The sequence below is a fragment of the Leptinotarsa decemlineata genome, unplaced genomic scaffold (assembly GCF_025532065.1).
Source record: "Leptinotarsa decemlineata unplaced genomic scaffold, Ldec_3_MD MMD2_tig00026294_RagTag_RagTag, whole genome shotgun sequence".
NCBI lineage: Eukaryota > Metazoa > Arthropoda > Insecta > Coleoptera > Chrysomelidae > Leptinotarsa > Leptinotarsa decemlineata.
Window position 1 is genome coordinate 3,183,246 of NW_027412674.1, and position 12,511 is coordinate 3,195,756.

The 12,511-nt window shown below is 35.4% G+C and overlaps 1 protein-coding gene across 2 annotated transcripts in view; it reads right to left on the bottom strand.

Moving 5' to 3' along the window:
* RhoGAP19D (Rho GTPase activating protein at 19D) overlaps positions 1-11,302 on the bottom strand; it is a 521,267-nt gene extending 509,965 nt beyond the window's left edge. For both annotated transcript variants that reach the window (XM_074180175.1, XM_074180173.1), the window contains exon 1: positions 11,088-11,302. The gene's annotated coding sequence lies outside the window, so the exon portion shown is untranslated. The remainder of the gene's footprint in view (positions 1-11,087) is intronic.
* Between the last annotated feature and the right edge of the window lie 1,209 nt (positions 11,303-12,511).

Sequence of the window (12,511 nt, forward strand, 5' to 3'; positions counted from 1 at the left end):
TTAGCTAGTTCTTAGTTTTAATCTTCCTCTTTGAAGATTATCACTTGGTGATCGAAACACGTGTCAAGGTGTTGACAATAACGATTTGATGTTGGGAAAAAATTCCAGTAATATTCATTACTACACCAAAGGTTCCAAACAGTGCATCATATGTGTTACAATAATTTAACAATATTTTCTTCACGTAATACCTAGGGTAGTGGCACCGATCGTTGCAATTATTACTGGAGCAATGATTTTGCTATAACGATTTCGCACCGATAGATAACCTTGCCAGATTTTGGGCACAGCTGAAAAATAGACTCATCTCAATTGTATGTTCTTTGATGATCAGATAAAATCGAAAAGTTCTACGAGAAGCTCTTATAGAAGCAAGAGTTTCATAAATTTTCTGACTAAAATCTGGATGACGTTTCAAAAACAACTGAACGTTTCGAAAACAACTGAAGCCATTTCATTCCTGGTTAACCATCAGCAAAGGATATCCCACGTTCTGAATTTTTTATTATTCTTTGCACGGTCTTCCCTCTTACGAAGAAACCCCCTTTTCTCGTCTATCTTGGCGGTCGGTAGCCAGGCGGTTCGACGTGGGTGCTTTGTTCATTCACTCGAATTGACTGTCGTGTTGGTCGGTGGTTCAAGCCCTAGTCTGAACGATCGATTTTCACTTGCTATCGTCCAACCGGTGTTAGGAACCACACGTTAAAATGTAAGACCTCGTTATTCCTTAGCTCGCACAGGTTTCTACCTCTGTGGGTTGTCGTTCGTAGGGGTGCGACATTGGTTAACGGAAAAACAAATTTCAAAACAGATGTTTTGAAACAGATCTTGAAAAAATCAATATTTGACACCTTTCTAATACAGCTGCCGGACTGTCCCCCCTCAAGATGTGCAGTAGATGTGTAGAAATATGTTATCAGTCTGTTGAATTATTCGAAACGTAGAACGTAAAATTGCAAACATGAGTTTCTATTCCTTTTTTCCTAATACTTTCTTTGTCATACATCGACCCAAATTTTACGCGGATAAGATTTTTCCACCGGCCTTGACTCAGTCCGGTAGCTGTACTTATACTAATAATTACTGAAAAATGAGTAGATTTTTTCTCTATATTCTTCATGATTTTTATTATTTTATTTTCGGATAATTATTACATAGCGACAACTGGTGCTAGTTGTTATTCAAAACCCAGTAATTCTCAGGATTTTTATGTATTGACAATTATTGTATTTTTTTCAGATTATAAAAATGGATCGATGGATTTTTTTTGCTTCATATAGTTTTGGTGTTCCAGTAGTTGTCACTTCAGGATTTTTTCTATCCTTGTTATTTCATTACGAAAAATATATGACAATTATAACGATAGAGCTATAACCACAGCTAAGTGACACCTACTGGGGGCGTAGCAATTTCTGGTGTCATTAGTCTAGGTTGGGTAAGGTTAGGTCAAAAGTGAGCGTGTCTATTCAATCGTAAGCCCTGGTCTTGAATCTTTGCATACTTCAGTATTTCTTGTTACGATTTGTAATTGAAGAAAAATCTGTTTTTCCCTTAACCAGCTATTGCTCGGACTTCCATGGTCTGATATGATATAAATTGATTTGAAATACCTGAAAGAATCTGTAAAAAAATTAAAAAAGATGTGCAGAAAAATAACAATTATATCAAGGAAAAAAAAACTTAAATTACAATGAAATAAAAAAGAAGCAACAACCAAAAAATCAAAAAAATTGAACTATCAACACGAAGCAATAATTAAAAAATTTAGCAACAAGAAGAGAAGATCGAAAAGGTGCTTCAGAAAGGAAAATCAATTGAAAGAAAGTTATACCAGACGTTGAAAAAACACCAGAAAAAGAGAGATCATCACTAACACCGGACCACAGTAAGCCCCCTCACTTGTATGGACTACCCAAAATCCACAAGAAGGATGTTCCGCTCAGACGGATCATCAGTTTCAGAGATTCAGCCACTCAGAACTGGTCCAGTTTTTTTACTACCAATAATTAAACCACTTCGACGAAAAATAACATCTATCTTTGTGAAAAATTCAAGGCATTTTATTGAACTACTTGAGACAATCGAAGTCAGTCGAAGAAGCACTTCAAATCATACAGAGGAAGCTATCCGAAGATAGAACAAACTTACCGATACAAGTAATCATGGAATTACTAAGATACTGTGTATGAAAATGCTACTTCCATCTGAAGGGCGAATTCATTACGCGAAATAAGGGACTGCCAATGCGATCGCCACTTTCACCGGTTATAGCCAATATATATATGGAGTAGTTCAAAACTCTGTCAATTGAAAAAGCCCACAAGAAGCCCCGAGTCTGGTTGAGATACGTGGACACCACCTTCATAATATGGAACCATGTAAATGCAGAACTAGACACCTTCCTAAAGCACATCAACAACGTAAGTCCTTCCATCCTTCCAGGATTGGCTCTCTCCAAGGCGTTTATTCACCCTTCGAAGCTTGATTCCAAACAGTTGTTGGACTACAGTAGGGATGAACTACGATGTCTAACAGGCCTTCTTACAGGTCACTGTCATTTGAATCATCACATGCAGAGACTTGGATTGTCGGAAGACAGTGTGTGTCGCCTCTGTCTGGAAAATGATGAAACTGCAGAGCATATAATTTGTGCCTGCCCCGCTAGGGACCTAATCAGGTTCTTTGAGTTCGGCAGATCCGTACTCTCGCCATCTGACCTGAAAGACCACTCACTATACAAACTAATCAGCTTCGTTGAGAAGCTGGGTTTATTTGACCGAGTGTGAATAGGTGTGAGCCACAATAAACCCTTATGGGTTGCGGTGGAGGGTCGAATAGACCCACTCACTTTAGACCTACCTACCTACCTACCTTCCATCACTTTCACAATGGAGAAGAAAGTCCACAATGATATGCCATTTTTAGACGTATTGGTGAAGAGGACCGATACGAAATGGGACACATCTGTGTATCGAAAACCCATTCACACATGACAGTATCTGAAACAGGAATCCAACCACCATCAATTGACTAAGAGAGGAATCATCAAGACTCTACTGGACCGTGCGTTCGGGGTATGTAATACAGAGGAAAGTCTCGAAAAGGAACTTGGTATCATCAGTACTCGTACTTCCCTACATCAGAAGATTGTCGGAAATGATAAGAAGGATTGGGTCCAAGTATAACATCAGAAACTGCTTCAGATCTGGGAACACTATCCGTAGCATCCTCACGAAAACCAGGCCACCAAACGCGGACTGCGATTCCAAAAATTGCATTTACCAAATACCCTGCGAGTGCGGAGAATCATACATCGGTGAAACTAAAGAGGCCATTGAAAGTTGCCGAGCATTAGAAACACACACAGCGAGGAGAAACCAGCAAATCAGGAATAGCAGAGCACGTTTGGACTCATCAACATAACATCAAGTGGGCTCAAGCTGAAATCATCCACAAGGAAGAACACTGGTTTAGGAGAAAATTCAAAGAAGCCGCATATATGTTGTCCAACAACGCATTTAGCCAAGCTAGCGTAGAGATACGCAACATATGGTTACATCTAATCAAGCGGAACACGACCAATTTTCATCTCGTTTATTTTTTTTATTTTGGAAAATGTTTCATATTGGACAATGGAAGTCCGAATGCACCACGAAAAATTGTCAACTACCTTTAAACAAACAGCTATTGCTCTCCTACAGACGAAAACTCTCAGCTCATGAGTCAAAACTTGCGCGAGCTGAGGATTAATGAGGTCTTACCTTTAAACGTCTGATTTTTAGCATGTACGAGTCTAGCAAGGAATTTTACACATTTACGGTGGATCTTTCATTCAAATAGCTTTAGAATTCCTTAAACTATGGTTTTTGGCACATAACAACGAAGTGATGAGATTCATATTGAAATCTAAAAGTGAGTATGAGAAAACTTTATCAAATTCCGATTTTCCAAATGAGTACATGAAATTTATAACGAGAAAACTACGAAAACCAAAATATGACTAATAATAAGACATAACTTAACTTATCTCGAAAGCGGTCGTGCCGAGGTCGTGTTCAGATTTTTCTAAATTTACCTTTCAAAATCTAATTATCGAAATAGTAGGTAACCTCGTTAACAAACTTTTATTTTTATCATCTCGACGCATCACGTACACCCATCCAACAGATGACAACGTTCATAAAACTGTGATTGTTCTATTCCAAAACAAAAAGCACTCTCATGTGCCAAACTAACTCAAAAATACTGCCGACTAATCATAACTTCTCGAGTTCTTGAGCGGGGCCAACAATGAATCATCAGTAATCGGAGACTCGGTCGTTGTTTTCTTTTCACACTTCTGGATATTATTAATAATCAGTCGTTGTCACTGTTTACTAATAGTTCTGACCTTGATCGAATTCGATAAATAATACACAGTTCTTCGGTATAAAAATACAGCAAGTAATGAACTTTTTCCGGTTTTACTCTGGATCGATTAGAATAAAACTGAAACATACAGTTTTCAAAGATGTGAAGTTATCCACATCCAAAAAGTACACTGAGAAAAAATAATGAATTATAATTTTTTTCTATACCATATGCCGGCAGACTGGCTTCATGTTTAAGATCGGCTACAATACCAAGGATCTGGAAACCATCAAAAGTATGTCCCATTTTGAAGAAAGGAGATAGACGTGATATTTCAAATTATCGGCCTATCTCTATTATTTGCAACTTTGCATAGGTTTTTGAGATTCTACTACAGACTACAGACTTTTCTAAGGCCTTCGACAGGCTTGGCCATGGCATTCTACTAAACAATCTAGTAGCCTTTGGATTATCTCCATCCTTAATCGCACTCTTTCACTCCTATCTACGTGATCGAAAATAATATGTTCAGCACAATGGTTTCAAATCTACCGAATATAGTGCTTCTTCCGGTGTTCCACAAGGGTCAAATCTGGGACCGTTGCTCATCAATATCTTCATTAATGATATAGCAGATGTTAAAGATGTGTATTTCCTTTTGTATACCGATGATCTAAAACTATACTGCTTCGTTGAGAACATAGATGATTGTGTTAACCTCTCAGCAAACGTAGGACGGGTTGTAGAATGGTGTTATCGAAATAACTTGTCGCTAAACACGGATAAATGTAAGGTCATGTCCTACAGTTTAAAAACGAACATCTTGATCTTTGATTATTCAATAGAAAACGTTTCGCTGGTGGGAACAGAAACATTTACTGATCTTGGCGTCACATTTGACACTCCACTATCATTTAATAGACATATCGATAATGTTGTAACCTCCTCCTGTCTTTTGTACGGATTAATTGCACGTATAACAGTAGTGATTTCAAAAAAACTTCGACATTAAAAACTTTATTCTATGCTTTCATAAGATCAAAGTTAGAATACGCGTCAGTTGTGTGGAGCCCCTTTTATCAATATCATATTGATGGAATAGAAGCGACGATTTTTAAAACTGTTAAGCAAAAAAAAGATGGCATTTATCCTCCAATAGAAAGAACTTACTCTGAATTGCTACAAAAGCATAACTTTTTCAGTCTCGAAAAAATGCGTGAATATTATAGTGTTGCACTAATCTATAAAATCATCAAAAGCATAGTTGACTGCCCAACATTACTGGAAAAGTTCAATATTTGCATTTCTAGAATCTGTTCCAGACACCCGAGTACTTTTTATATAAAAACATCTCGCACAAATGTTCTGGAGAATTCTCCAATCCATACCATGTGTAAAGTGACAAACTTTGTTAGCGACAATTTAGATATATTTAGTTGCAAATTGTCAGATATAAAATCCCTCTTCCTAAAATAATTGTTTTGTTACCTTTATAGTCACTTGTTTGTGATGTATTATACTCTATTATTTACTGCTCTGTAATTGGGCTATATCCTGTAGAGTTTTGTATTACAAATAAATAAGTGAAATGTACTAGTTTTCCAAGTCGTCTGAAGGAGTGAAAATAGGGTGGAAATATTCAGAAAAGGCGCAGCATGAAAAATTGTCTTTGTACACCAACAAGATTGAGTTATGATTTTCCTTGTTACTGAATCAACAAGATGTATCTGATACGTTGACTTTGTTAGTACACCTACAAGTTTGATATATGTTATTCGTGTTGATGATTCTACACTTTCAAGGCCCATCCGAGGGGGGTTGAAATGGAATGGAAATATTTTGAAAATTCATATAATGAAAAAGTGATTTTGTACAGCTACAAGACTGACATTATACACACATCGCCAACATTCTTGGACCCCCTTGTGTTTGTCTAAATGATACAATATCATCATAAGTCAAGAAGTGTATTACAAAGTACATTTAATTTGGTTATGTAACCAACGCAAATTGGTTGATTCTAATTTCAACTGAACAAGAAAAAAAATACAAACGAAAAATAGTGTATAATAAAATGATTACCACAATCTGAAATGTAGAAAAAAACATGTTAGGGCGAAATCAAAAATGCATTAATATTCGGTGTTTCTTTCCCTTTTCTGTAGTAAGGTGTTAACTCGCCTGTGCATAGAAACAATAAAGGCATTGGGATGTTGTCTGGTGAAGTTGCTGGCCGCGGTAATCTTTGAATATTCTCAATCTTTGTACTTTTCTCGTGCGATGGGGCCTAGCATTGTCATCCATGCCGCCGGGTATAAACATCCTCGCATTCTATTCATGACTTCAAATTTAATTTTATGACTCTTCAGCCAATCATAAAACTCGGTTAGTAAAAATTATCCAATACGAACCGCCAATTCTTCAGTCCATGTGGACTAGTTGGCAGCGGCATCATTTCTTTGTATTGGTTTTCTTGGCCTTTGAGCTCGCCGACAGCTTTAACTATCCACAATACAGTTTACTTCGACTATACAAATGCACTATTCGGATAACTGAAGCGCAGGAAATCCTTAGTGTATCCGCAATTTGATAATTCAGCAGACCCTCATCATGCAAAGCCACTATTCTTGCTCTATGGAACACTGAAATTCATTGCCAGTCATAATTGCAAAAATGACCTCAACAATCACTTAAACATGCTAAGTCACATGAACCACCTTTTGAACATTGGTATCTAAAATTAGAAATGAAAGAAATGAAGATGAAATGTACAAAAAACCAGCCATGATGAATATTTTGTTTTACAATTTACGAGGGGGTCCAAGAATTTTGGTGATGTTGATCAGCTGAACAAGATGAATCTCATCTTTGAGTTTTCCAGGCGGTCTGAAGTGATGGAAATGAGACAAAAATTTAAAAAATTACAAAATTATAAACAATCAAGTTTTTATAACTTTCTCTGTTTTCATTCGACTTGAAATTCCAATACATTGTTTTCACGGCAACAATTAATTATCATTAGGAATGGGGATGAACGCGGTGTTGTGTTTTGAAAATAACTTCGGAACTATTTGTTATATCTGAAATTTGAAGTAGCATGAAATTTACTAAAAAAATTCTCGCCATTCGGAACTGTACCGAAAATATTTATTATTTCAATTTGGAATGATTGAAAAAAACCACTGATTCATTTAACTTTCAATTTTCCAGTTCTATACATTTTTTTGATGTACTATTTAATCTTCCTCTTGAAGATGATCACTTGGTTATTGAAACACGTGTCAAGGTGTTAAAAATAACGGTTTGGTGTTGGGATTAAACTCCAATTGGATAGCACGAAGATTTATGGACTTCTGGCAGAATCTTCCAGGATTGGCTCACTCCAAGGCGTTTATTCACCCTTTGAAGCTTGATACCAAATAGTACAGGTCACTGTCATTTAAATTATCATATGCAGAGACTCGGACTGTCGGAAGACAGGGTAGGTCGTCTCTGTTTGGAAAATGATGAAACAGCAGAGCACATACTTTGTGCCTGCCCCGCTGGGGCCCGAATCAGGTTTTTAGAGTTCGGCAGAGCCGTACTCTTCCCATTTTCCCAACGTATTTATTTCGACAATCGTTTATCAAGAAAAAACATTTGTCGCAGATCAATTTTTCCAAAGCAAAGATGAGATCTGAAGATGAAAATTTTCGAAATGAGAGAATAAACGCCTTTACTAAACTATCACATTTGGCGAACGTATATTTGGAATATTTCAAATAAATGTTGATGGAGGAGCTGAGACTTTAAAAATCTTTTTTTTTTTGGCAAATTATGAATTTTTCACACTGTATTTTACATTGAGCAGATGAATGTTTTCTTGGAGAATGCTAGAGATTTGAAATTCCATAGTGTAAAAAAGTGTCATCAGACTTGGAATATACGAGAAAGGAAAAAAGATACCTGAGTACCTTAGCGATAAGGACATCAAAAAAAAGGCACTCAACAACAAAAACTGGGTCAGATATAAACCAAGACTGTGAGAATTTGTGTGAATTTGTGAATGTGAGCTAATCTTTTTAATTTTTTACAGATTCTTTTAGGGATTTCAAATCAATTTTTTATCATATTAGACAATAGAAGTCCGAACTCATGAAATACAACAAAGACGCGCTTTTACACTTAATATTTTTAGTATTCATTGTTTATTTTTTCTTTTAATTGAATAACTCATCCCATCCTCTAACATTCTACTAATTATTACTCTTAATTATTACTTAATGAGATAAAAACTACTCTACTTTATCCTCTTCATAAAATTAGGCATTATCAAAATAGTTTTCAGGGTCCGTTTCAAGAATGGCAGGTAACTCTGCTTCCCTTTATCAGGATTTCAAAAACTAAAGATAACTGAAAACGAAATTAAAATGGATCACTGAGTAGGGGTTATATAACTCATTTGATATTTATGGAAAATAATGTGTATGTCACCACACTGGGAAAAATTTTATCATTTAGTAAAGTTACATAAAAAAAATCATAATTTAACCAAGATACTGTCCACAGTGAATTGAGAAATAGTCATGTTATCTAACTGATAATATACCAAATTGTCACTGAAACCACATGGTAATGATGTGATTCAAGTTCCTTCAACTATGATGGGGTAGTACGTGTAATAGAAAAAGGTAGTAATTGGACTTGAAAAATTCAGCAACAAGGAAAGACTCTTAACTGAACGGCGCGGCGTGCTATTACCTGGAAATTTTAAATTATTAGATATGACCAAATATGGTAAGCAGTCCTTCACACTGTACAATGGGTATTTTCCAACACAAAGTATCTACTAGTTTGTTTTATTGATATTGAATGTTGGATTAGGACTGGCCTCTTGACCATTTTATGATGGTCTTCATTCATAGCTTTCACACCTTCAAGGCTACCCAAATAGACAAGCCAAAATGTGTTGGAAAACAAAAAGTTTGTTATTGGTACATTTGAGATTTATGCAAGTAATTTCGAACAGAGACATACTTACTACTGAACATTTTTTTTATATATAATTTTTCCAAATATCATTTTTGTGTGAACATTTTTCGAAAATTTGAAACAAATTTAATGATACTTTTTACAATACTTTCTGAAGATGTGTTCTCTGATTATAATAACTGTTGTTGATTCCCAAAATTCAATAAGAAACCCAAAAATATGAGCACCTTCACTTATTTGTCTATGGGTGTCTTACACCCATTAACAAATGAGTAATTATAACTCCTACATAATTCCATATGATAGCCAGTGTTCTTAAATATTTTAGATTTCTGAAACACCATAGCGAGCATTTTTAGTAGTGACATCGAGTTATGTAAGTAAAGATTCAAATATAGCTTTCTGATGAAATTGTGTGGACAAACCAGCAGACTACACAAAACAAAGAGAATGACTTTTCTGAAAATTTATTTATTTTACTTATTTACAAAATGTTTGCACAAAGTAAGTATTCAAGAGAAATAACCTTGAGAAGTGAATTTATTGTTTGTCACATGTCAAAACTCAATTAGTTCAAATGAGAAAAGCTGGGAAAAAAGCGAGTTTGTTTTTAAGGACAGCTGTTTCTTCTTGAAAAGTGTTTGAAACTATTACTGTTATCATTCAATATTCTGAATCTGAGTTTCAATCCTTTTTTGAGCGAATCAAAGTTATCGAATGTGGGCTGAATTGATCCAAGCTGATATGAAGTCAGTCAGAGTATCTATGAGACTAAATAACTAGCCTTCAGAATACTTATGACATTTGTCATTTCTCTATTTTGTTATGTCACTAGAAATGTTGGGCAGCAGCTCTAGCAATATTACCTACATAGTACTCGAAAAAAAGTGAGTCAAAAAATATAAGATATGTTTGATGTTAAATTGGAGCTATCAGAAAGAAAACATTTTAAAGCAAATATATTCAATCAAGTAGAACTAGACTGATGGTTATTCGGCAATGTTCAGTTTTAAAGCCTACTAATAATTTCATTAGATATTTTTATGAAATGTCAGTCAAAATTAGTGAAAGTTACTGCCTACGATTTGTCATTGAGAATAAATATAGGGTAAAAGGGTGCACCTTAGCTAGTATTTCCAGGTACACACAACTACTTAGGTATCTAGGAAAACTTTTCCCTCGTTTTTTACAATACACACAATATATTTGTACTGTCAACATTGAATAACTGAATAACAACTTGGGTGTCTGTATCGTTTTCTTATCTAAAATACATTCCAAAAACCAGAATATCATTATAAATTTACCAACCTACATTCCCTGAAGAATTTATCAGTGATAGCCTATCATTGCCGCATTTTAAAATAACAAAAATAAATATTGACAGAGAGCATTAAGGATGTACTTCAAACATTCCTCTCTGAATCCAAGAGTTGACATTATTTTTCTATTCCAGACAATCTAAGGAATGTTGATTTTTGATTGTTCTTAGAGTGACACAAATTTTCATAAATCGACAATCAATAAAGCAAACAAATGAACATGAAATGAGATGTGACAAGTTCCCTCAAGTTGTAGATGGCAAAAAATCGTTAAGCGCCAAGTTAGATTCTTGGAACATTCAACTATTTTAACGAATTAATCACAGGAACTTGTAGAGACAGGTATTCATTCCATACAGTATTAAATAACAAAATGCACATCTTCAAACAAACAGATCAGGGGGCAGTCTGTGAACCAGTTAAAATAATAAGGCCATTACTCACCTCGAAATGTCAAACTACAGCTGTACGTCGAATAAATAAGCATCCATTTCAAGTATAAAGATCACTTCAAAATTTCACATCAAACACTTTTCGCACGCAGCACTCAAAATAACGAAATAACGACACATTGTACAAATACATTCTAAATATACGCTCTTTCCATCTCGCTCACAGCTAGTCTGAGAGAAGACAATTCTATTGCTTGAGCACGAATATGGCCGCCGAAAAATTTTAAATCGACTGAGGAGCAATTATTGTTTACGTCGCCATCTAGGTGCGAATAGCTGAACTTCGAGTAAATTCGTAGAACCCTCAAATACATTCTGTTCACTAATTAGGAGTGCTTCACCTATATTGCTTCCTAAAGAAGCATAGAAACCCTGCTGTTTGAACAGATTCGCTTTTGTTTTGTCAAAAACTCCCAACGCGGAAATAAGAATAACCCTACCTTTGTATATACGAGGGTGGTCTGAAAAGTTTCCGGCCGCAACAAGAAGATAGCAGTGCTCGTAAAGAATAGCTAGTGAATTTCGTTGTTCATCTCTTGACAGCTGCTTACCAAAGTTAGGTAACAGTTGTTTGAGTCAGTTGATGTAAGTGTTTTTATGAAAATATGCCTACGCATATCAAAGATGAGTTGGATTATGTGTACCATCATATACCAAAGTGAAATTTTGTGGTCATGAGAGCTTGGGAGACGATGTACGTTCGGTACGTCTAAAAACTGCAACTACCAACTACTTAGCCAAAAATACACTCCAAACAATGACAAATAAAAATAGTACAGATGAAATATCTACAAAATTGTTGAAAGAATGCTTCTCAACCATCTCTAAACCACTTTTGAATATGATAAATTATTCTTTCGAAACTCATAAAGTGCCTGATGAAATGAAAATTGCAACAATTATCCCAATTCCTAAAGTCCCAAATACGAATAAAGCTTGTGAATTGAGACCAATAAATATGATACCAATTATAGGAAAAGTACTAGAAAAAGCGGTCTACAATCAAATTGTGGATCACTTGGAAGGTAATAAGGCCCTTACATGTGTTCAGTCAGGGTTTCGTAATAAACACAGTTGTGAAACTACTCTGCAATGTGTGCTCCACGATTGGAAGAACACTTTAGAAAAAAATCAAATAACAGTGACCGTTTTTCTGGATTTGCAAAGGGCTTTCGAAACTATTGACAGAACCAGATTATTGAAGAAACTGGAGTCAGTTGGAATTGTAGATGCAGCATTACAATAGATTGCAGACTATTTGAATAACCGGAAGCAAAAATTAAGACTTAACCATGTTACATCTGGCACACTCGATAATAATATAGGAGTACCTCAAGGTAGTGTTCTGGGTCCTTTATTGTTTCTAGTTTATATAAATGATATGGTTGAGGTGGTGAAAGAATGTTGTATACACCT